We start from the raw sequence: 6,000 nt of genomic DNA, 5'->3' as shown, positions 1-6,000 counted from the left end.
CCAGACTAAAAACTAGAATGGACTCACTCATTCCGAGGTCCCACAGTTTACAGAAACTGAGTTGTTGTCTGCCCTTCCTAGAAATCAGGAGAAATAATAGCCAAATTTCCTAAACAGGCCAGTTTTAGTAGGTATGATAATAAATTTCCCTCTACTTTAATCCTTACTAAGAAGAGTAACCTGAAGAAACCTGATGATAACCAATCAGTTATTTCTCTATTGTTCTATTTCCCTGTTAATGCCTTACAAGAAAAGTAAGGTTGAAATGACCGATTTGTTTTCTGTTCTTTGCTTCTGCTTTCTTCAGATCTTCTCTACTAAAACCAACCTCCTCTGCTCAATTCATTGGGACACTTATTCTATTTTTGTGGAATAAAGTGTTGCCCAATTCCAGAGTAGAAAAAAAAAAAAAAAAACAATTAGATCTATACCCAGATTTGTTGTAATTGTCTTTTGACAGATCTTCTAATAGTTCCTAGCTGTTATTATCATGTATCACGCACATTTTAGTTTTTAAAAAATCGGACAAGTATTATAGTCCACCATCCACAAATTTTCTTATATTACAGAAAGTTTTAAAGCCAGTTATTCTACTCTAAGACAGTTATTTAATTTTATTTTTCTGTTCTCTCTCGTTTTTCTAAGTATGTCTTTCTTGGACTTAGTTTTAAACATTTGCAATATAAGGAGACAGGCTTAATTTACAGCAGGATTGTGTTAGGAGGAAAGGGATAATCCTGCTCTACTCTATGATGACGAAACTGGACCTAGAATGTTAATTTCATCCTGTAGTGATTGGAGAGTTTCCAACAAAGATATTGGAAGGCCTTTTAAAAGATAATGTTGTGTAAGGGGTCCATGTAGCCAGGAAGGGTCACTCATAACTCTGAGATACTCTGGCCCCAGCTTCCTCTTCTTTTTCCTCTCCTGGTTAATGGCACGAGGCCCATTGGCGGCACCGCTTTGGGCTCCCCTCAGCCTCATCAGGGTTATCAGTCAGAGTGGGAAAAGTGGTCATTTCCAACCGAACAAACCTTCCAGAATACTAGTCGGTCTGCGCCAGAGCTGATCTGGTTTGTTTTCGGGTCTGTGAGAGTCATTTCTAGGAGCGGGTTCGTTTGCTTACAGGATCCGCCTCCCCACCCCTCTCAGGGTCCTTTGCCCCAAAGGACTTTGCCCTTCCTTTCGCAGCTGGACACCGTGGTACACTGTGCAACCGGACAGCTCCGCAGAGTCCCACGGCGAGGGTCACCCCCATCTGCCTCGTCCCCTCAAGAGGTGTCTAGCAGGAGGCAGAGCCCCAGCGGTAACGCGACGGTGAAGCCGGCACCTGGGGCTGCCAGCGGAGTAGCCCAGGAGCGTCGCCTTAGGGACGGAGCTGACAAGTGCCGAGCTGGGGCCGCCGGAGCCAAACCGGGAACGGCGTTTGTCCGGGACGCGGCGGAAGCCGGAGCATTTGCGGGACCGGACCGCGGGAACCCGGAAACGCCTGCGCCGCACTGAGCTGGCGGCAGCGATTACAGAGGGAACCGGCGGCGCTGCGGGTCAGCGGTCCCGGCTGACCCGTCGGGGTCGTCAGCCCGGGGCGCCCGGCGGAGCTGAGCCGCGGCCCCCAGTGCGCGCAGCCGGCCGAGCTGTGCGGGAGGTGAGTCCTGAGCGCTCTTGGGATCGGGCGGGCTCTGGGAGGCCAGCAGCTGCGGGGCGGCCCGGGCAACTCTCTGAGGAGCAGGAGACGTGCGGGCGGCAGATGTGAACTCTGTCTGGGTGAAGGGACAGTGTCGAGGACCTGAAGTACACTGCTTGCTAAGTAGGGGTGGGAGGAGACGGAGTGACACGTTGTAACTCCGACTGGCGAAGTGTGGAGCGTGCTGGGTGGAGGAGGAAAAAGGGCCTGAGGAGAGGGGTGTGTCAAGCGAATGAAAAAGGCAGTGTGTGTCTCAGAGCCTGGGGCGTGCCGAGCGAAGTGACCGGTGGGCCAGGCTGGCGCCCAGTCATTCCTTCGGTGGACATTCCTTGAGTTCGGTCTGTGTGTAGCTCCGTGGTACCCACGGATCCACGAGGACTTTGCGCTAGGGACTTCGAAAAACGGAAAAGCTGCCAATGGTAAGGAGAGTACGACGGCAGGGGCTGTCTGAGACCATGTGAGATTCCCATGAGAACAGGGAGAGAGGGAGAGAGGGAGAGAGGGAGAGGGGGTCGGGGAGGAGGAGTTGGGGGAGGGTCCTTAGTGTTGAGGAAGGAAAGATTTTTAAATAACATCTAAACCAACCAAAGCAACTCTTAGTTCAAGAAAGCTAGATATAAATAATAATATTAAATGTAGCAATGGCCCTTACTTTAGTAAACTACTTCCATTTCATTACCTTAAAGCAGAAGACCAAATCTTTTATCATGGCCTAGTAAATGCAGTATTTGAAAATGAAACCAGAGTTAAGTCTTTTTTGTTTTTAGAATCAACATTCGACTCTGGTAATTAAAGATGAAATTTGGTACAGTTCCTCACTTGGTGCTCTTACTCACTTTCACTGGTAAACTCAGTTTGTTTCCTGACTTGTAACTGATCCTAACTTTCCATCCAAGCGTTGATTCAACAAGGAATGCCTTCCTTACTGTCTTTGTAGAAATCCTACTTATTCAGTAATGCCTTAAATGCCACCTCTTATGAAACTTTCTGAAATCTACCGTGAGTCCAAAACATTCTTTTTCTCTTGTGTACTGATTAGGCTTTATAAATCTTATAATACTTGTTAAATTTACATTGTATTATGGATATTTGAGATTTTATTGCTAGAATGTAAGCTTTTTTCCTAAGAGAAGTAATTGTACCTTTTAAATTTTTTAACACTTTAGCACTTGAGCACAGTATCATGATAAACTCTTAATAAATATTTGTTACATTAAACCATATAATGAAACCATCAAACTGCTGGAGACAAGGATAACTCTTGTGTTGTAGTGTAACCTTATTTCAGATTTTTAAAAATAATCTCATATTTGAAAGTGCTTTTCTGTTCCACGTTTTAGTACCTCATTTGATCCTGGTAATAAATCTTAGAGGAAGGACAGTTATTATCAACCCCATTTATAGATAAGAATATTAAAGATCAAATAGGTCAAATGATTTGCCCTAGGTACTACATACACTCCTTAGGCTGCCACAATTATATTTGAAAGGAATATAATTTGTATTCTCTAACACGTGTCTTTTACTTAGTAGGAACTCAGTATGTCGAATCAATGACTGGATAAATCATAGAATCAATGGAAATAGTCTCTCAGTTGAAAGCCTACTCATCATTCAGCGTCTGTGAAGTATAACTTCATCTTTTTTCCCTTTCCTGAAAATTTTAGAGAGGGAAGCTTCTATTTGATGTTAATCAACTGTGGAATTATTTTTTTGTGTGTGAAATTGTCAGAAATTGGTTCGGATCCCATGTGGTGACCGGTTCCCGCTCACTGGGTTCCCGCTCACTGGCTGAGCGTGGTGCGGGCGCAACACCGAGGGTTGCGATCCCGTTGCCGGTCCCCGGTACGGGCACAACACCGAGGGTTGCGATCCCGTACCGGTCAGTAAAAAAGACAAAAAGGAAAAAAAAAAAAAACAAATTTAAGAATAAATTATAGACCTATCTGGGTAATAGAAATAGCTTGAATATCATCAAACTGGCAGTTAATGTCATTCATAGGTATGAATTTATTATTAAAGTTTAGATCAATAGAATTGGTAGCTTAACATTAGATTTCAATCCTCACAAAAGTAAGTGCATGCTAAATACATTCAATTTAATTGTCCCATTAATGAAGGAATGTAGTGTTGTGGTTATATATTTTTAATCACTGTTTTTTTATGTTTTCTTATGTAAATTTAATATGAGAATGACTTTAGAAACTAGGATGTTACTCGATTGCATGCCCAGAACTCAGACTAGTTTATTATCCATATTTTGAAGATACCTTATCAAGTGAAACCAAATAATCAGTTTAAGATAAGTTTCTGTATATTGGTATGCTACATCAGAAATTAGAGTTTAAGATGAAGCTGAAACTTTTAGGTCACCTAGATAAAATGTTAAGAAACAAATTTATTCCAAAGAGAAAGTGTCCGCATATGACTTTATACGTACTCTGCCTGTTTTTTTCTGTAAAGTTTGGATAAGAAGATTTTTTTCTAAGTTCATATGTGCTGTAAAGCCAATTTATCCTTTTTTAAATCCGGAACAGAGTAAATGCCAATATGTGACAGGCACTGGTAAGGAGATACAGGAAATACAATGATGAATAAAATAAGGAAATGTATATATGTCAACAAATTAGTTTGAAAAAATTTATGAGTGCTATTATAAAAGATATGTGCAAAATGGCATGAGATATAGTAGAGGGAAGGATTCAGTTGCTTGGAAGACTTAGGAAACTTCACTGAGAGGGCACTTGTATTTTGAGTCCTGTAAGATATATAGAAGTTCTACAGGTAGAGAAGGAAAAAGAATTTTTTTAAAAAAGGGATATTCAGAGAATGCATGAGAGAATGTGTTTGAGACAGGTAGTAATTTATGGCAGGAAATTTAGATTGAGACCAGATTATGAGAGGCTGTTTTCGGTGAATGAGTTTGAACTTTATCCTCTATTTGGTAAGGAGTCAGTTAAACTTTACAAATGGAAGGAATGTGATCAGATCTACATTTTGTTAATATCTGTTTCATAGGGGATAGATTAGAGTTGACAGAGTCTGAAGCCTGTCCCCATCGGTTAGGAGGCAAAGTGACATGAGACTTGAATAGTAAATATTGAACAAGCATAATTAATGTAGTACATTCATATTCTATATAGTTTAAGAACATAGCATATGTAAACTTCTAAGACTGTATGTAGGTTTACTTGAGAGTGGTTGCAGTTTCGTGTTTAGAAAGGGTGGTAGTTAAAAAAAGCAAAAGTACGTACATAGTATTTGAATTCTAACACTGGAATCATGACTTTAGGGGAGGACGGTAATCCTACAATAATTACCCAAGCACAATCAATCAACAGCTAGGATTAAAAAAAGTTTTAAAATCCTTGACAGTTTGTCAGACCATAAATCCATAAAAATCAGCTTATTCTATGTGTTCTATTAAGTTTTAGTTAAATTATTTTCACATTTTCCTAAAATTCTTATTGTTTATAAATGCTATGCAGAAAAACATTGTAAGGCCCCTCACCTTTCAGGCTTATACTCAGGCTGAATGAAATAGCTAAACATTAAGCTTGATTGCCCTTGTACACTTTATACCTAAACATTTGAAAAATCATTGGAAGATGTTGGAATGTTGTTATTAATGTTAGTGCTTGGGGAGCAACACTGTCTTGTAGAATGATTATATTATGTTTGATTTTCTGCATATCGATAGATACATTTCAGATGGCATGTTTTAACATATGTAGTCTCTCTGAAAGTGGGCCATAAATTATGTTTAAAGGAGTCAACTTTAAATAGTTTAGTATGGACAGAAAACTTAAAATTGGGAATTTTTTTTCTAGCTTATAAACTTTATATCTGATTACATGCTATTAATATTTCAAGTTATAAAAACAAAGATACTAATGAAAATAGTGACAATCTGTATGTTCTTTTGCCTTTTATGTCTTTTAAAATAGCAAAGAAACTGATGTTTTCTCAAATAAGCAGTAGTAGAAAAATTACTATGTAATATTGGTCAAGTTTTTACCTTCCCTGTGGAAATGTTATTGTTAACCATTTAGTTTATGAACGAAGTGGATGTGTGTTGGGTTTTCCATCAGAGGAGATTACTACAGTAATTTCTTATTCATTTGGTAGCTTGTTTTGTTCCTGAGTCTGGCATTTATTTTTAAAAATATTTATTGAGCACCTACTATGTGCAAGGAATTGTTCTATGCACTCCAGTATAACCCAGTAACTAATTAATTCTTTTGAGTACTTAAACTTAATTTTAACCAGTCTTCCTTTGAAATGTAGTAAATGCTTTCTGCCTGAGTAGACATAGA

At 39.6% G+C, this 6,000-nt stretch overlaps 1 protein-coding gene across 2 annotated transcripts in view; it reads left to right on the top strand.

Annotated features, from left to right (window-relative positions):
* The first annotated feature begins 1,475 nt into the window (after window positions 1–1,475).
* The window catches only part of SLC35A3 (solute carrier family 35 (UDP-N-acetylglucosamine (UDP-GlcNAc) transporter), member A3), a 41,004-nt gene continuing 36,479 nt past the window's right edge, over window positions 1,476–6,000 (top strand). Inside the window, exon 1 of one of the 2 annotated variants that reach the window (XM_008579572.1) lies at window positions 1,476–1,645. The gene's annotated coding sequence lies outside the window, so the exon portion shown is untranslated. The remainder of the gene's footprint in view (window positions 1,646–6,000) is intronic. The other variant, XM_008579573.1, reaches the window with a different exon arrangement.

Source organism: Galeopterus variegatus, unplaced genomic scaffold (genome assembly GCF_000696425.1).
Source record: "Galeopterus variegatus unplaced genomic scaffold, G_variegatus-3.0.2 Scaffold1913, whole genome shotgun sequence".
Lineage (NCBI taxonomy): Eukaryota > Metazoa > Chordata > Mammalia > Dermoptera > Cynocephalidae > Galeopterus > Galeopterus variegatus.
The sequence above is the reverse complement of the archived record's forward strand: the minus strand, read 5'-3'. Positions and strand labels throughout refer to the sequence as shown.